This window comes from Apodemus sylvaticus, chromosome 6, assembly GCF_947179515.1.
Source record: "Apodemus sylvaticus chromosome 6, mApoSyl1.1, whole genome shotgun sequence".
Taxonomy (NCBI): Eukaryota; Metazoa; Chordata; class Mammalia; order Rodentia; family Muridae; genus Apodemus; species Apodemus sylvaticus.
This window is the reverse complement of record NC_067477.1, coordinates 27726484-27732941: the sequence shown is the minus strand read 5'-3', so window position 1 is coordinate 27732941 and position 6458 is coordinate 27726484.

The following is a 6458-nucleotide window of genomic DNA, read 5'->3' as shown; positions in this document are numbered from 1 at the left end:
CAACCATTACTTGGAGTCCTCAGTAAGATCTCCCTCATAGATTCCAGGAAGTTTCTACTATATTAACTTTCTAAATGCCCCCACCCCAGGTAAATCTATCTCTCCCTGTACTCTTTCTTTTCATACCATCTGGACCTCAACCTCGACCTCCTGCTTTGTACTCTTCATCCCTCTGTCCATCTGAAAAATCTAGTTCCCTTTCCCAAATAATCTTTGGATTTACATTTGAATTTACAAACTAAATTTAAAGTTCTTAATATTTTTTAGTACCAGTCTTCTCTTGCTGCCCAATTTATTTTAAGAGTCTAAGAGAAAATATTTGGGATAGATTTACTCTGGAAGTAGCAATAATAAAAAGTAATAAATATGTAATTTATAAAGGTTAAAAAATAGGGAGAAAGAAGTGACTGGTCTTGTCTTGGAAGAAATGAGAAGAAAACAAAAGCAAAATAGCAAATGGTATATCAGTGACTCCATTTGGTTTTCACTATCTACTCCCTGTAATACAACTTAGAAACCTAGTTCCTTCAGCACATACTAGGTACACAAAAACCCTTTTCAATGAATACTCCTATAACCGCCCAGAAAAAAGTCTCTGCAGGGTTACTCAACCTCTCATCTCTGAGTAGTAGTTTCTCCATCAAAGTACAGTCAAATATAGATCATTTTTATTTAACTGTATTCCCAACATTTTTTGTAATGAAAAATAGAAGAGGTTATCCAGCATTAACGGGTTTGGTTTAAAATGGCAAGTAAGAAAAGAGTATGTACCAATAGGGAATCTAATACTTTGGTAACATTAAGAATATCCTTACAGAAGCAGAGGGTGGTAGGATATGGGGTTTTCAGGAGGCAAAACCAGGAAAGGGGATAATATTTGAAATGTAAATAAATAAAATGTCAAATTTAAAAGAGAGAATAACATAGTCCTAATTCAATAGCCAGTGATGCTAAAAGAAAATAAATATCCATTGAGGCTTTCTTTGGTCTACTGATGAATTCTGCTCATTTTCTCCAGTAACTCAAACTGTACTTGAAAGTACTGGGAAAGACATGTGAATTGGGCAAGAATCACAAGCAAGGGGTAGCAAAGGAATGAAAATCTGAAAGAAATGAGAAAATAAAGCCTAAGCATTATTGAGAATTCTCTTGGGATTGTGATTTATCTCTGGAAATATAAATGTCTGAAACAAAGGCCATGTTGAAGAAGGTATGGTTCTAAACCATTGATCCACTATAAGCTTAGGCTAAAAACAGGACTCCTCTGCTATGTTTAGTGAGAGGCTTCTATGGAAGACACTGCTCCTCTTAATGAATCTGTTGCCCAGAAAACTCTGCTCTCATTGGTTTGAAATTACTTGTGAAAGACCTATTGATTACCATTCACTAGTCCTGGCTTCTCCAATCTCTATCTTTACACTTCAGCTAACAATTTGTTCAGATTCATACAGAATAAGAGAAACTGAAATCTGAGACCTCTCTGATTCTCCATTCAGGTACATTGGAGTGTTTGGATATTTGGTTGTTTTCATACAGTGGCATTTGAAGCTTGCTGTCCTACTTTGCCAAGGATATAGAGATCTGTTTTTTGTTTTACCATTCAATTGCAAATTGAAAACAAGAAATACTTAGGTCTTGTATTTAAGTACTCTCTTAAGAACCATAGACCTTACAAAATCCTCCCCAGGATGGAATGAAAAGGTGAAAGTCAGGCAAAGCATGTTGAGAAAACACTACACTGTAGGACCAATTGGTTGTTTTTGTAGGGGCTTTGTAATCTTATACATCCACTCAATATTATGTTTTTATTTTGTGAGATGATATAAAATCAATGTCTTACTGTCCTTTACCTCTTTTGGTACCCTTGATCAACCTTATGTTTTTATGTTAGCTGCCAATCACATTGTCTTGATCTCCCTATCTCTAGTGCCAGGTTATTCTTATCAAATATTTTCTCTTATATTTCCACTCAATTTTTCTTACAGTTCAATAAGTAATTATACATCAAAGGAAGGTCACAATATAATTCAGGTGACTGTGTTGCATAGTAATTTGAGGGTGCAGATTCTAGAACTTGGCAGAAGTTACAAGTCTAGACTAGAGCTATTTGGGAGCTTATTGGTTTTCAAGTTTTCCTTGGATGGTGTTCAGAAGAATTTGCTTCTTAAGTCATTCAAAAAGTCACTTCAAATTACAATCAAAAATAAAAATTAAAAGATGATTTAATTGTCTTCTCTGTTTAAATTCTCTATACTAATAATGGACTATCTGTAGCTAATGTTGATTTACTAAGTGAATAAATAACTCTAATTGAAATCACTGACTATATTGTTAATTTTCAACACTCGGCAAAATTGCCTCTCTATGGTCCTAAAATTATTTGATCAGATTCTAAATTGTAATTCAGAAATATTCCTTTTTTCTTCTTTAATCATTTTATTTACTTACTTCCCAAATGTTGCTCCCCTCCCAGTCTCCCTGCAGAGTTCTTCCCCCAATGCCGCCTCCCCTTCACCTCTAAGAGGTTGCTCCCCTCATATCCCCCTAGCCTGGAACATCAAGTATCTATAGGATTACGTGCATTCTTTTCCACTGAGGCAAGAGAAGGCAGCCCTCTGCTATTTATATGGCAGGGGCCTTGGACCAATCCATGTATGCGTTTGGTTGGTAGCTCTGTCTCTGTGAGCTTCCAGTGATCCAGATTAGTTGACAATGTTGGCTTTCCTATGTGGTCACCATCCCCTTCAGTTCCTTTAACTTCCCCTAACTGTCCCATAGGGATTTCTGACCTCAGGCCAATGGTTGGCTATGAGTATCTACATCTGTCTTAGTAATTTGCCCTCTCAGAGAACAGCCATGTTAGGTTCCTATCTGCAAGCAAAACATAGCAACAGAAAATAGTGTCAAGAACTGGTGCTTGCTTGCCCATGGGATAGATCTCAAGTTTGGCCTTTAATCTCTGCTCTCTTTTTGTCCATGCATTTTGTAAGAGCCTGGTCCTTTGATGTTCCTCAGAATTATGTTACATAATGTTAGATGTCTGAGGCAGCTTAAATAGACAAGAGGCAAAAATGAGACCTCAGCAGACTAGACTGATTATTTCAAAGCCTGAGAGGAAGACCCTTTACTGTGGGAAAGGTGTTTCTGCCAAATGGGAACGGATACTTGAAGTTTCTATTATATAGATATTTGAAAGTGGAAACTCAATACAACCTCAAGGAGTTATATGCTAGTCTGTAGTTTCTTCTGCTTGGAATTATTTGTTCAGACAACCATATTAACTTTAGAAATTATCTTACTCAGGCTACCAAGATGGGGGTAATAAAAATCAACTCAATTTGGCAATGGCAGTGCAGAAGAAGAGACTAGAGTTTCAACATAGAGTAGGGATTTAGAAGCAATTGTTCAATATTCATTCTAACACAGAGAATGTACCTCTTATTTGTTTTTATAGCATATACAACTTCATTGGAAAGCAGAATAATTTATCCATAGAGTCTATGACCTTTGACTGCTAGACCTAGTTAGATTATTAAATAGAGGATAGCTGGGTAGTGGTGGCACAGGCCTTATGTCCAAGTTCCAGGAGAGAGGCAGGTGGATCTCCGGGAGTTCCAGGACAGTCTACTTATATAGAGAGTTCCACTATAGCCAAGGCTACACTCAGAGAAAGTCTGTCTTGAAAAAACCCAAACCAAACCAAACAAACAAATAAAAAACAGAAAACAAAAAACAAAACAAATGAAACAAAACAAAAAGAGAAATAGAGAATACATTTAAATTGACTTTAAAAATCTTAAAATGTGATTATTATGAGAAAAAGTATTTTCTAGTATTTTGACATTTATATTCCCGGTCTTCATTCTATTTCTTTCTGATACATACACGTACACATTGGGGGAATTACTCAATGTGCTTTTGCAACTAAGAAAGAGTAGTTAATACACAGAAATATCACAGCAAACAGGGATAAAACTAATTAGGAAATCTGGATCTTCCAGTTTATGGAACTGTCAAAGACAGTTCAGATAGAAAATTGTTATAATCTAAAGATGGCTAAATTTTCCAGAATTTGGGATTTCATTTTCCATTACATATCAATAATAATTATTTTGAATTTGATTCCTTGCAGAGGCTTCTAGAATTTCAAGACTAAGTGCATGAAAATAGTCCTTTCAAAAATCTTCCACTTTACTGACATCACTGACAATTCGAGAAACCCTGTATACTTTTTCTAGGTTGAGAGAATAGTCTAAGCTTTTTATAAACACATATTCAAAGGCTCTCTCTAATAGTCACATAGTTTGAAAAACTTATCAAATTCCATGGAAATAGTACTTTGTAAATAAAATTGGCCAGTCTATAATATAGTGAAGACAGGCATCTATTTGATCTTGTCTTTGCAATAGAATTTGTGTCTTTAAATTTCAATAGGACAAGCTAGTTAACTAGGCACCCTATAATTTACTGTAGTTGTTTTTAATGAGGCCACTATGACTGGGGAATGTCTGCCAAAAGCAGAGAGAGAAAAGAGAGAGAGAGAGAGAGAGAGAGAGAGAGAGAGAGAGAGAGAGAGAGAGAGAGATTCTATAATAGAAAATGGAGGCTTATAAATGCAATTTGGAAATACAGAGAAGGGTATAGCAAAAATTAGCATAACAGCCATGTCTATGTAGAAACATTCTTTATTCCTAAGTGCTCATTAAATCAAATACTAAGTGGCAATTACTGAAACACAATAGTCATGTTCAGGCACTGACAAGCCTTAACCTTTGAGGGTTTATTAAACCATTTTGTCCCAGAGTACATGATGTCCTATCACATAAGGTGATTGCTATACCATAGGCTTCAATCCCATGTAAAACAATCTAGTCCTATGAATGGGTCAATTATTCTGAGGTAATTTAAGACATGTCTGTTGAGCTGTATAGTATTCAATGTGTATTTAAATAAATGCTAGGGTCTTGGGAAGCATAAACATATGCAAAGTACATGTTGTCATTTGTTTAAGATGCATTCATATACTTAATGTTTCAAAAATGTTAAATTGGGGCCCACTCGTAATGCATAAAATGTAGCATAGTACTAAAATATTTACTATGCAGTTGCTTTCAGAAAATCTTGCACTAGGAAGATTAAAATTATTGACATATTTTCATGTTAATTTTATACTATCTCTAAATGCATAGCTAATTTAAAACAGTGTTCAAATGTATTATTGTCTGTTTAGGTTGGTTGACCTTGATGCTCTGATTGAGAAATTATAAAACTGAAGCTCAGACATGAAACTGATTTTCTGTAGACTTAGCTTGACATCTATAACATATCCTGGAGGTTAAAATATATATTAAAAGGAAGAGTGAGCATAGAATTACATTTTCCCTCACTAACTCACAGTTTACATTTGGGTTTCTGCCTTTGAGTTATTTTCTATCAAATATATTTATCTGTATACCTTCATGTGAAAACTGACATAGCAGAAAAGCCATGAGAATGATCCAGCTCAGAACACAGACATGCAATTGAGTCATGGTTACTGTCCTGACAACAACTCTGCCCTGGTGTCACTCCTAAATCACACATGATTTATTTCCTATGAAGAGATGCCTGCTACACAATCAGCTGCTTTCCTTTTTTCATCATTGTCAGTATAAACCAATCTAGAGGAAACAACAAAAACAATAAAATACTATGTGGGAACAGTTGTGATAATGGAATGTAAAATTATTTGGAGGCAGTGTTCAAGTAGTCAAGGCTGGTCTTGGACTTACTACATAGCTGAAGATGATCTCAGACTTTTGATCTTCCTGCATTAAGTCCTAATGCTGAGGTTAAAAGCATGCACCACCACACTAGGCTTTTATCATTTGTCATGCTAGACAAACACTCTACCAACCTAACAATATCTCCAAGGCAATGTAGAAACATTTATAAAAATCATGGCTTTGTAGTGGACAATATTTGACTTGAGATAATAAAGATCTGAAGTAGCTGGAACTGATGGAAGGCAATTTTGCATGATGGGAAATAAATAGCTTAGAATATTTAGGACAAGGTATTATCACTTACATTAAATAAAGACAGGCTTAGTCACATAACCTCACTGCAAACAACCCTGCAACACTGTCTACAAATACCTCTTAAACAGTAACCTGGTATGCTGTTATTTCAATTGTTTTCTCCCTTAAAGATAACTTTTATAATCATGTTTGATGATATTATATAAAGTCAAGCTATAACCTTCAGTAAGAATCACAGGAAGCAGAGGCTTACAATCTGATTAGATCAAAGTTCTGAAATCCCCTAAAAGATGCTGAATTCTAGGGTTGGAGAGATGGTTCAGTAGATATGTCTATACATTTCCTGATCACAAGTAGAAAGACATTGAGCATGTACCCATATCCAGTGTTCTGAGAGACAGGACAGGCCTGTGGCTCTTTCTTTTCAGCACTTCTGAT